The sequence below is a fragment of the Peromyscus maniculatus genome, chromosome 8 (genome assembly GCF_049852395.1).
Source record: "Peromyscus maniculatus bairdii isolate BWxNUB_F1_BW_parent chromosome 8, HU_Pman_BW_mat_3.1, whole genome shotgun sequence".
Lineage (NCBI taxonomy): Eukaryota > Metazoa > Chordata > Mammalia > Rodentia > Cricetidae > Peromyscus > Peromyscus maniculatus.
In genome coordinates this window covers 37,929,106-37,941,244 of record NC_134859.1, presented here as the reverse complement: position 1 = coordinate 37,941,244, position 12,139 = coordinate 37,929,106, and the positions used below count along the sequence as shown (strand labels likewise).

General features: G+C 48.2%; 1 long non-coding RNA gene and 1 pseudogene across 6 annotated transcripts in view; one reads left to right on the top strand and one right to left on the bottom strand.

Annotated features, from left to right (window-relative positions):
* On the bottom strand, positions 1-362 carry LOC102917105 (mitochondrial import receptor subunit TOM7 homolog pseudogene; annotated as a pseudogene).
* A 3,013-nt stretch (positions 363-3,375) lies between these two features.
* Positions 3,376-12,139, top strand: part of LOC121831789 (uncharacterized) — a 69,209-nt gene continuing 60,445 nt past the window's right edge. Inside the window, exon 1 of one of the 6 annotated variants that reach the window (XR_013053283.1) lies at positions 3,376-3,670. This is a non-coding gene — a long non-coding RNA (uncharacterized LOC121831789). The remainder of the gene's footprint in view (positions 3,671-12,139) is intronic. The other 5 variants (XR_013053281.1, XR_006075368.2, XR_013053282.1 and 2 more) reach the window with 5 other exon arrangements.

Here is a 12,139-nt window from a genome sequence, read left to right as displayed (position 1 = left end):
TTCTTTTTTTTTTTAACATTGTTAAAAATATTTATTTTGACAGTCTATCTTAAGTCAGTACAGACTCCACTCTGCCACAGATGCGTTGAAACGATGTCTTTCTTATCCAGCCAGAGTACACACCTTCCATGTTGGATTGCTTCCGAATCCAGATGACCAAACAGTCCTTTATCCCCAAAGCAGGCTTAAAAGCGATGGCTCAGGCATTCCAGGATCTGCACCCCTCGTAAATCCCAGGTAAATCACGAGAGGAACAAAGCCCCAGCGGATGGCAAACTGGCCGCCCTTGAAAAGCTGCTGCAGCCTCTGTTTGGCTTCTTTGCTCAGCTTCACCATGGCGACGATGACGGACCCATGGAACCAGGAGACCCCAGAATGACAACCGCGTCCAGATTCCCGAAAAAGTTTACCTCTTACAGCTTACAGTCCATCACTGAGGGATGTGGTGAGGAACTCAAGGCAGGAACCTGTTGAGTCAGGAACCGACTCACAGACCATAGAGGAATGCTGCTTACTGGATTGCTACCCATTGGCTTGCTCGGCTTGCTTTTCTATACAACTCAGGACCATTTGGCCAAGGCTGTCACCTCCCTCAGTGAGCTGGTCCCTCCCATATCAGTTGTCAATCAAGAAAAATCTCTCCTCTCCAAAACATGTCTATGTGCCAATTTGATGGATACAATTCTTCAATTGAGGGTTCCTTTTCCCAAGTAACTCTAGTTTCTCTTTAGTTAAGAAAAATTAAGCAGCATCCTGTCTTAACCCTTCCCAGACATTCTTTACACAAAAACACAGGCAGAGCTCCACTCTGCTCCCATGAGTCAAAACTGCCCCACACTGAGGAAGAGGCTTGCCTTGGATTTCTAATGTTTTCCATTTTCTTCATGCTGCAGACAAAAAAAAAAAAAACCAACAACAACAACAACAACAACAAAACACCTCCTGAAGGAGAGATGTGAGCTTCTGCTTTCATAACATCATCATCTAGGCAGTCTCACTTCCCCTCCTGCTCCTACAGAAAACACTGAAATCTCTTGCTTAGGGCATAGACCAAGGCCTCCATTCTGCAGGGCAGGTGCAAGGTACGGAAGTGTAAAGCAAGCCGGTGGTGGTGGCACATGCCTTTAATCCCAGCACTTGGGAGGCAGAGACAGGCGGATCTCAGTGAGTTCAAGGCCAGCCTGGGCTACAGAGTGAGTTCCAAGACAGCACCAAAACTACACAGAGAAGCCCTGTATCAAGAAACCAAAACAAAAAAACAAAACAAAACAAACAAACAAAAAAGTAAGTGACTCATGGTTATATAGTTCATTTGGGTTTTCACTTCCATTTTTGGACTGCTCTCTCTGGGCTCTGTAACAAAAATTGTTTTATATTTGCTCTCTCTCTCTCTCACACACACACACACAGAGAGAGAGACAGAGACAGAGACAGAGACAGAGACAGAGACAGAGACAGAGACAGAGACAGAGAGAGAGCTAACCGTATTTGTCGTAACATTTCCCAATAGCAAGTGTTAGAAACGCTTGCAGGTGTCTGGCCAGTACTAGACAGTGCTTACAGCATTTGGGCAAACTTTGTGGCAGTTCTGCCTTGGCAAAAATGTATTCCAGTAGGTTAACTGTAGCAGCTAATTGTGGGGTTTGGTGTTCGAAGTCTTCCCCAAAGACTGCAGTACATCCCCAGTGTTCTGTGTGCAGATGGCAAAGTCCAAACTTAAAACTATCCTGTTATCATGGAGACACCCCCAATCTTACCAACCCTTGTCAATCCACAATGATTTAGCCATTGCTCTCAAGGCACCCACCTAGAGGCTCGTAGAAAATAGTCTGTCAAGTATTTTCTTCAGTGATGGTTGCATTTCCTGCCTAAAACCTGGAAGGAAGTGTGGCTGTTATCCTCATCCTCCAGGGGAAGAATCTAAGGCTAGTTAAATACTGTGCCCCAAATCATGGTAAGATTAGGGTCTGGTCAATAGGTATTGATAGACAGCATTGGACCCGGGAGTCTAAACCTTAAGCCTTCGTTTCCAGTTTTTTTATCACATGAAAGGATCTCATTTGTCCCTTGTAATTGATAAGTGTGGGACCTAACCCCAGGCAGGGAGGCGGGCATCACTTAGACCAAGGAGTCCAAACCTTAACCTTGCCAGTTTTTCTGATGACATGAAGGATCTCCCTTTTCACCCAAGTGCTTTTGAATGTGTGTGCAAATGTGGAACTTGATGTTCAATGTCAATATCTTCCTCACTTGGTTCACCACCTTTTGTGTGTGTGATATATACACGTGTGTGGTTGTGCTATGCACATGTGAGTATACACACACACACACACACACACACACACACACACACACACACAAGTGTAGGCCCAGAGGTCCCAGATGAGGGTCATTTCCTTTTCTGTGTGTGTGTGTGTGTGTGTGTGTGTGTGTGTGTGTGTGTGTGTGTGTGTGTTGGGGCAAGCAAGCTTGTACCACATGAACATGTGGTCAGATGTCACCTTGTGGCAGCTGGTTCTTGTCTTCCACCACATGGGGCCTGGGGATTACACTAAGAGCCTAAGGCTTGGTGGCAAGTGCCCTGCCCTGCTGAATCATCTTGCCAGCCCAGCTATCTTCTAGAGACAGGTTCTCTCACTGAGCCTGGACTCCACAGACCCCGGTCACTTGGCTGGCCAGCATACCCCAGTAATTCTCCTGTCTCAGCTTCCCTGATGCTGGGAATACAGGCATATTGCTTGTCCAGCTTTTTGTGGGGCGTTAGAGACTGAGTTCTGGTTCTCGTGTTTGCAGGGCGAGCAAACACTTCACTGACTAAATCATCTTCCCATCCCCTCACTGATTTGCTCCATGTCTTCTTGTGGCGTATGAAGACTAGTTAATAGCCATTACCTAGGGCAACAAGAAACTTCCTTTAAAATGCTTAGAACTAGGTGGTGGCACACACCTTTAATCCCAGCACTCAGGAGGCAGAGGCAGGTGGATATCTGTGAGTTCCACCCCCCACCCCCATCCGCCACACACACACATCAAATAGAACCGTTACACAGTTAACTCTTTACAGCTGTTCTCAACCTGTGGGTTGCATCCCCTTTGGCAAACCTCTATCTCTGAAAGTATTTACATTTTGACTCATAACAATAGCAGAATTACAGTTATGAAGTAGCAACGAAAATAATTTTGTGGTTGGGGTCCCCCACAACATGAGAAACTGTATTAAAGGGTCCCAGCATTAGAAAGGTTTAAGTTGCTACCTCCCCCCAGCGAAGTAGGCTCACGCAGTTCCAGTCACCCAAGCCAGGACTGGCTGCCCCCAGGCCAGACCAAAGCGCTACCAGTGGTCAAGTCCAGTCCAAGGCAGAGGCACTGAATGGTGCTCATCCGGGATCCGTGACCCTGGCTCACGCGTGGGCAAGCGTTCCCGGCACTTGGCAGCAGCGCGCCTAAGAGGTCGCAGTGGCACCACCGGCCGCGCGCGCGCACTGCCCTCCAGCCCACAGCGCCCGCCCGTGGGTCGCGTTCGCTCGGGGCGCGCTCCCGCCTCCCCTGGTTTTCGCTTTCGCTTTGCAGCTTCTCTTCAGAGAAACAAAGCGGCCGCGACGACTGGAGATGCAGCCGCGGTGCGGGGAGCGGAGCCCAGACCCCTGGACCCCGGGCCCCCGCAGGCAAGGTAAGCTCAGCCCCGGCCGCTCTCGGGCTCCTCCTTGCGGAGCAGGCGACAAGCTCCGGGTCCACGCAGGTCACAGGGACGCCTGGCCTGGAGCCGGGAGGGTCCTAATCATGGCACGGCTGGGGTCCGAGTGACTCAGAACCACTAGGTAAGGCTGGAGGATCCAAGAAGTCTCGGACCAGCCCGCCCGGGATATAGCAGTCCAGGGTCCCGGTGGTGCTTTGACCATCTGAGCCCACGTTTCATTTTTGCAGCACCCCCACATTCTCTCTCCCTCCCTCCCTGCCCCCCATTTCTATAAAATCCCATGTGGGGGATGCATCTGAATGCAGAACCCTGCCCAACCTGAGCTCACAGGAGCTCATAACCTACCCTCCACCCTTACCTGTCAGCCTCAGCCACTTCTTAGCTGCCAAGGTTTGTGCACCTGTCCTGCCTTCTGAGTGTTACCAGACCCAGAAAACTCACCTTCCTTGATCATAGGCTTTAGGACAAGGCCAGAACCAAGGCCTCTTCCAGGGTCCTTCCCCTATGTGAAGTCAGAGGCTTGTTCTGAAGGGGCCACAAGCCCACGCCAGCAAAGATGGCCAGGGATGGGTGCGCTTAGAGATGGTAGAGAGCCCTCCCCAGACCACAAACCAATCTCCGGCTTCCCAGCAGAAGGATGAAAAACGGGGCTCCCTTATCTTGCCTTTGGTGAGGTCTACACACTTAGGTGGACCCCGAGCTCTGGAGACAGCCGCTGCCCTCAGGGCATCCACCATCCCCGGCAAGAAAAATTATACAGATGTGCCTCGGTGGAGAACACCTTCAAACCCAGCACTCTGTAGGCAGAGGCAGAGGAGATCTCTGAGTTCCAGGCCAGCCTGGTCTACACAGCAAGTTCCAGGTCTCAGCCAAGGCCACACAGTGAGACTGTTTTACGGTAGAGAGGGAATAGATGGCAGAGGTGCCACGAGCTGAGAGTAAAGGGACCAAGTCCTCAGACACTTGTTTATGTTTGAGTGGCAGCTTTTTGTCTGGCCCGTGGGCACAAGAAGCCCCTTGTAACCAGCTTTTGTCTCCGTAGAAGTTCATTCCAGCCGGTCTCAGGTCGGACCCAAGGTCCACGGCCGGAACAAAACTTGATCTGATCTTTAAGAAAAGAGGTCTGGATTTGAGAAAGGTGACCAGATGTCCTAATTTTATGATGCATGGGTCTCCCCTGTGTGTCATCCTAGCGGGCATTGCTTTTAGCACATTCTGTTTCATAAGTCAGAAAAATTAGGTTTTCATCTCCTGTTTTGTGGCTTGCTTTCACAAGCTATTTATTCTCTCCAGGACACCTTTCTCTCCCCCTGAGCTGAACTGAAGCAACAACCATGGAAAATAAATAAAAATCCCTAATACTGTTTTCTAATAAAAAGAAAATGCATCTAGCGTGGTGGCTCCACCATCTGGACTTGGGCCGCTGAGAGGGTGGGAGGTGGAGGGCACAGAGGCTTGTCCTAATGCTGTCTGTAAACACTTTTGGTTTTGCTTTTGATTGTGGGTGGAACTTTATCAAATGCTTATTCTGTCTTTGGCAAGGTGATCACGTGATCACCTCTCCCTGCCAGTTTATAATAACATTAAATCAGGCAGTGTTTCCTGTTTTCTATATGAAGACACAGCTGGTGTGGCATAGAGATCTGCTTATTGAAAGTTGGTAGATACTCTTGTAAAGCCTTCTGGGCCCAGAAATATGGGAAAGAGATTTTAGAATCATACAATGACTGTGTGCAAGGGGAGTTTATTGGAGTGGCTTGCAGCCTGTGGTCTGGCTCGTCAACATTAGCTGTGTCGTGAATGACTAGCCAAGAGTACAGTGGCCGCTCAGTCTGGGAGACTGGACGTCTCCAGTGTCCCAATCTGGTACTGAAATCCCAGAGGATTCCTAGAGGGCTGCCAGTCTTCAGTCTGCGTTGGAATCCTGAAGAAGTAGGTTCAGTGCCTCAGGACCAAAACGGATGAACTATACTGGGAGAGTCAGGGCAAACAGGCAAAAAAGCCAAAGCTTCCTTCTTCCATGTCCTTCGGTATGAAGGTGTTCCAGAAGAAGGTGTGGCCCAGAGTTAGAGTGCATCTTTCCACCTCAATTAACACAATCGAGAAAATCCTCACAGGCATGGCATGCCCAGCTGATTTCAGATGGGAGTCAGGTTGACAACCAAGACTGGCCATCAAGCAATGAGCTTTTAATTGATGGGCCATCACCCACTTATGTGACAATTTTATAACTTGTAAACTCATTTCCTCCTTTTCTGCATAGGCTATTTTTAAATTAATTTTTTATGAGCATTGAGGGTGGGGTGCGTGGACCTGTCTTGGCACACATGAAGGGCAGAGAACAATTTCACAGTTGACTCTGCTTCTAGCCTGTGGGTCCCTGGAACTGAACTCATGCCGTCGGCTTGGTTGCCCTTCTCTCTGCCCTGCGAAGCCTCTTTTATTGTTTGTTTGTTTGTTTGGGGGTAGTTTTTTGTTTTAGTGTGTTTAGTTGGCTTGGTTGTCTCTTTCTCTTTTTTTACTGTGTATGAGTGCTCTATCTGCATGGGCAGCTTTATGCCAGAAGAGGGCATCAGATCCCACTATAGATGGTTAGGAGCCACCTTACGGTTACTGGGAATTGAACTCAGGACCTCTGGAAGAACAGCCCCTGCTCTTAACTGCTGAGCCATTTCCTCAGCCCTCAGTTTTGGTTTTCTGAAACAGGATCTCACTATGTAGCTCTGGCTGTCCTAGAACTCACTATGTAGGTCCAGCTGGCCTCAAACTCAAAGAAATCTGCCTGTCTGTACCTCCCAAGTGCTGGGTTTAAAGATGTGTATCACCATACCTGGCCTCTAAGTCTCTCGGGGGGGGGGGGGGGGGGGGGGCAGGGGGGAATCTTCTGTTGGTTTCAGTCTTCCTGAAGCTTTGTCCTCTGTAGCTTCTATTATACTGATTCAGCTTTTATACTTAATATTCATCTCTCTTTATTTTGTTGGCTTTATGCATTCTATAATAGATTCAAACAATGCACACATTTGTGAGACAGGAAAGTTCACTCCTGCCTCCTGTGAGACATTCTCTGTAGGCAAACAAGGTTATGATGTTGGCACTTTTTTGGGGGACCCTTTCCTATCTCTTACAAACATATTTCTACAACTTTCCAAATGATGTAAGTTATGGGCCTCTGTGTGTATTGCATACACATACACTCGTCTCTATTTAAACGGACTCCCCTAATTTCTCCAGTTTTCTAACCGTGTTGAAAACCTTGGTCTCTGAGTAGTGGGATTTAATTCCTCTGTATTTATTTTGTTCAGTGTAGATGTAGTCTCCGTTCTGTCATTTGGTCTGCCGTGTATTCATTGTGAGTTAGTCCCCTCCCACCCCCAGTTTTGTTTTTGAGGCAGGGTCTCATGTAGTCCAGGCTGACCTCGAACTCTATGTAGCCAAGGATGACCTTTAATTCCTGATACTCTACCTCTACCTCTTCAGAGCTAGGATTCAGATATATATGTCTTCATTTTTTTCTTTTTAAAAAGGATTTACTTTTACTTATTTGTGTATTTGTGTGTGTGTGTGTGTGTATGCTTACGCAGCCATGAGTGCCTTTGGAGGCTGCAGAGATTGTTGGGTCCCCCGGAGCTGGAGCTGCGGGTGGTTGTGAACCAGCTGCTGTAGGTGCTGGCATCAGAACTCTGTCTTCTGCCAGAGCAGCAAGGGCTCTTCGCACGGAGCCTTCCCTCCAGTGCCCAATGCTTTTGTTTTTCTTTAATGAAACGGGGCCTTCTTCAGGCTGTCCTCTCAACCCTTCTGCCTTAGGCTGTAGGCTCCAGGAGCTAGGACTACGGGCAAGTACCACCATGCCTGGCTTTTCCGCCGCCTTTCGAATAGAGATTGGAAAGTTCCTAGCTTTACAAGGGCCATCATTCAGTTCTTTACATTATATATACTTATTTCATTTTTAATGGGTAGGTGTGTATGCTTGAGTGTATGGACACCACATGTATGCAGGCAGCACATGGAGGCCAGAGGAGGCATCAGATCTCCTAGAACTGGAGTTATAGGTGATTATGAGCTGCCATGTGGGTGCTGGGACTCAAACCCAAGTCTTCTGCAAGGACTGGAGAACTCTTAACCATTGAGCCATCTCTCCAGTCCCTGTCACTCAGTCTTAAACATAGTTTCCTATCAATGACAAAAATTAATATGAATCTATTCTTAAACATGAAACCTTTTAACATGTTTTTAATTTTTATTACTTTTGTTTATTTGTGTGTGTATAAGTGTGTATGTGTACATATATGTGGAGATCAGAGGATGACATGTGAAAGCCGGTTTCTCCCCTTCCACCATGGGGGTCTCAGGAATTGAAATCAAGTCATCAGGCTGGGTGGCAGGTGCTTTTACCCACCTAGTTGGAGTGAGGGCTCCCTGAGACCATCTGAGCCTGCTTTTACTAATTTTTCCCAACTTGGCCCAGCATTCCTACAGACACTGTCTGCCCAGAAGAATCATCTGGAAGTTTCCTATGTTTTCTAAAATTCTTCTTGCTTTGTTTCAAAATCCACATTTATTTTTCTGCTTTAGAGATTTTAACCATTGCAATCATCTATACCTTATTCATGCAGTCGTGGCCTGAAGTGTAATGGAAAGGTTTAAACATGTCTCTTTAAGAGTTTCCCTTGGCTCTCTGAAAATGCACAGTGAAGTGTCTCTATCTGCAGAGTAATGCTTCCCAGAGGCTCACATTTCTCCAAAGTATACTCTGGAATCCCTGCTATTCTGATCCTCAGCTGACCTTTCCTGGCACAAAGACATTCTGGAATATTTGCAAATGCTGAAGTCACTTCCTCGTGTTTTGCAGAGTTTACTTTAGCTCAGTTAAACCAAATGCTTTGTTGGTTTGTGTAAACTTCCTAGTAACTGAAGGTTCCTCTAATAAATCTGCCCTAGAATCTCAGACTGGCTAGAGGAGCATGAAATTTGAAATTTGAGCTGCTGAGGACTAGTGAAGTAGTTCAGTTGGAAGAGTGCTTACCCAGCATGCACACGGCCCTGGTGTTCATCCCCAACACTGTACAAACCCCAGGGGTTATTGGAGGGGCGCTGGAGAGATGGCTCAGCCGTTAAGGCACCTGCTGTGCAATTTTGGGGATGGAGCTTAGATCCCAGCACCCACACAAGCCAGGTGCCCCCGTGCCTACTTGTATGTAAACTTAGCTTTCAGGCGAGTGGAGACAGAGGATCACTGGGGCTTTGCTGCCTTCTTGCCTAACTGAGAAACAATGTCAGCCCCAGGTTCAGACAGAGACCCTGCTTCAAAGGAATAGACAGAAAGTGATAAAGGGAGACCCTTGATAACCTTTTCTGGCCTCTGCATGCACCCAATTACGCGTGCATGCACACAGAGAGATGGACAAATCTTAATTTAAAAAAAAAAAAAAAGGTGTGGTATGAGGCCAGCCTTTTTTCAAAAACAAATGGGCTGGAGAGCTGGCTCAGTAGTTAAGAGCCCTGGCTGCTCTTCAGTTCCAAGCACCCACAAGGTGGCTGAGAGCTGTCTGTAGCCCTAGTTCCAGGGAATCAATGGCCTCTTGTGGCCTCTATGGACACTGTGTATGTGTGGTATACAGACATACATGTAGGCGAAACACCCATACCCATAGAATTAAAAACAAAACAGGACAAACCTGGGGCTTGAGGGATGACTCAGTGGTTAAGAGCCTTGGCTACTCTTCGGAGGATGTAGGTTCAATTCCCAACACCGACAGGGCGGCTCACAACTCTCTGTAACTCCAGTTCCAGGGGTTCCAGAGGTTTTTTTCTGGCCTGCACCTGCATCAGTCACACACATACATGTGAACAAAACACACACATTAACGCACACATTGCAAAGTTAACTTCCCCCTGCCCGGACAGTCTGCCAGATATTTTGCCATCTGCAGGCGTCTAGGTCTTTTTATGCTTTTAGAACCCAGTTAAGCTCCTGTGACCTCTGTGCAGCAAGAGGGCTGGGGGTGGGGTGGGGGAGGGCTGCGATGGCACGGAAGGAAAGCAGTCTTCCCATCTTCCCTTCTGCTCAGGGTCCTAGATCTGGCTTTCATAGATGCTGAGACCGCTCTGTGACGCAGCTTCCTAATATCCTACTGTAATCATCCAAGGACCTGCGTGTGATCCCACATAGTAGAGAGAACGCCTCCAAGTTATCCTCTGCCCGTGTGCACATACATGCACACACATGCGCTCGTGAGTGCATGCGTGCATGTGTACACACACACACACACACCAAAGATTTACACAACTCAGTGGCTTAAAACAAGACAAGACATACTTTTACTTGTTAATGGTTCTGGAAGTGAGAAGTAGTGAAATGGAGGGTTTGGCAGTACCACATTCTTCAGGAAGCTCTGGAGAGGAACTGTGGTTATTTATGCTCATCTGGATGCACTCCATCTCAAGACCCCCACTGAGTCACATCTGCGCCACCCCTTGCCTGTGGGAGGGAACATGTGCACAGCCTCGGGGTCAGACGTCACGTCTTTGGAGGAACTGCCTTTCAGCTCGCCGCCTAGCATAATCTTGTGAAGACACACATCTGGGTACATTACCCCTCTGCCCAGGACCCTGAGAGGTACTGTGGTTCACAGAGCCTAAGACTGCTATGGCTCCCGTGGCAGCAAGTGCCCTGAAAGCCTGGCCACACCTCTTCTTAGCCTCACCCTGCCACCCCACTGCTTCCTGTCTGTGACCCAGCCTGTACACATAGCATGTTTCCTAAGGGCTGCTGCTTTGTACTGCAGGGGTCACCACACACACACACACACACACACACACACACACACACACACACACACCACCCCCTTCCACCCCAGATGCTCTCACTCCACAGCTTTGCATTTGTTGGGATGATAATTGGGTTAATAGCAAATATTCCCGTGTTAATACTCCATGAGGCAGGGAGCACAATTACTTGATCAATTAAATGTTTCTTATGTAACCAAACTTTCCATAGCAGCTAGGACCATGTCTAATTCTTGCCCGAAGTTGTATCCCTAGCAAGGGTGCCTGGAATGCGGTTGTGAGCAAGAAACGGCATGGTCAGTGAGCTCTTGGAGACAGAGGAGTACCAGAGTAAATATTTGTTTGTTGTCCTCATTTTCTACCTCCTGTACTTTGCTTCTGCTCAGCATGTTTGATTTTGGGGGTGGGGTGCATGCGTGCGTGCGTGCGTGTACTTGTGCATGTGTGTATTTGTGTGCGTGTATTTGCACATGTGCACACTCACATGAGCACATGCATACACGTGGCATGGTGAACTGTGAGTTGGTCCTCACCTTCCACCTTGCTGGAGGCAGGGTCTGTATTGTTTCCTCTGTGCTGTGAACTCCCAGCTGGGTGGCCTGTGAGCTTCTGGGAGTCTCTGGTCTCCACCTCCCACTTCCCCATAGGAGTGATTGGATTATAGGTGCGTGCAGTACTGCACCTGGCTTTCCGTGAGTTCTAGGACTCCAGCTCAGGACTGGACACCTGCTCATGTGCGAGCATTCTGCATCTCCAGCTCAGCATTTATCATCTTTCCCAGGTCACCCCCAGCAGTGGGAGCCCTGAGAGGAGGAATTTGTCTGTCTGCAGCTCCCTCCCTCCCTCCCCCAAACACCAGGGCAGTGCTGTATCCATGAAGGTTTGGGAATGACCCCCAGGATGCTCAGCATCCCCAGGTTTTCATTTTTCACCAATCTCTTTGAAATCAGGTGATGCCCACTAATTCACCTTAATCACCCAGCCTAATTCTGCCATCAGGCTGATTGGCAAGGACCTTTTAAAAAACATTCACCGGTTGCTATGAGGGTTTGAGAAATGAATAAAAGCCAAATATATAGACTGTAGCCCTGTGTGAGAGTTAGCTGCTGTTGTTAAGAAATGTTTGGGGGTGGGGGGAGCTGGGCATAGTGGCTCATGTGTTAATCCCAGCTCTAGGGAGGCAGAGGCAGGTGGATCTTTGTGAGTTGGAGGCCAGTTTGGTCTCCACAGTGAGTTCTGTGATAGCCAGAGCTATGTAGAGAGACCCTGTCTCAGAAAGGAAAAAAGGAAGAGGGAAGAAAAATATTTGGATGAGACTAGCGCTTGTCCTCCAGCTCCAAGACCCTCATAGTAGAAGAAAAGAACAGATTCCTGACAATTGTCCTCTGACCTGCACACACATGCCATGGTATATGCGTGCTCTCTCTCTCTCAAATAAATCAATGAATAAATAACTGTAATAATTTTTTAATGTATACATCTGCCATGTGTGGTGGGACATGCCTCCAATCCCAGCCCTTAGGCTGAGGCGGGGAGAGCCCACAGGTTCCAGGCCAGCTTTGACTTCATATCAAGGTCTCAAAAATAAACAGCCGCCCGTGGGGTGTGGTGGCCCATGCCATTAATCCCAGGAGGCAGAGGCAGGAAGGTCTGCAA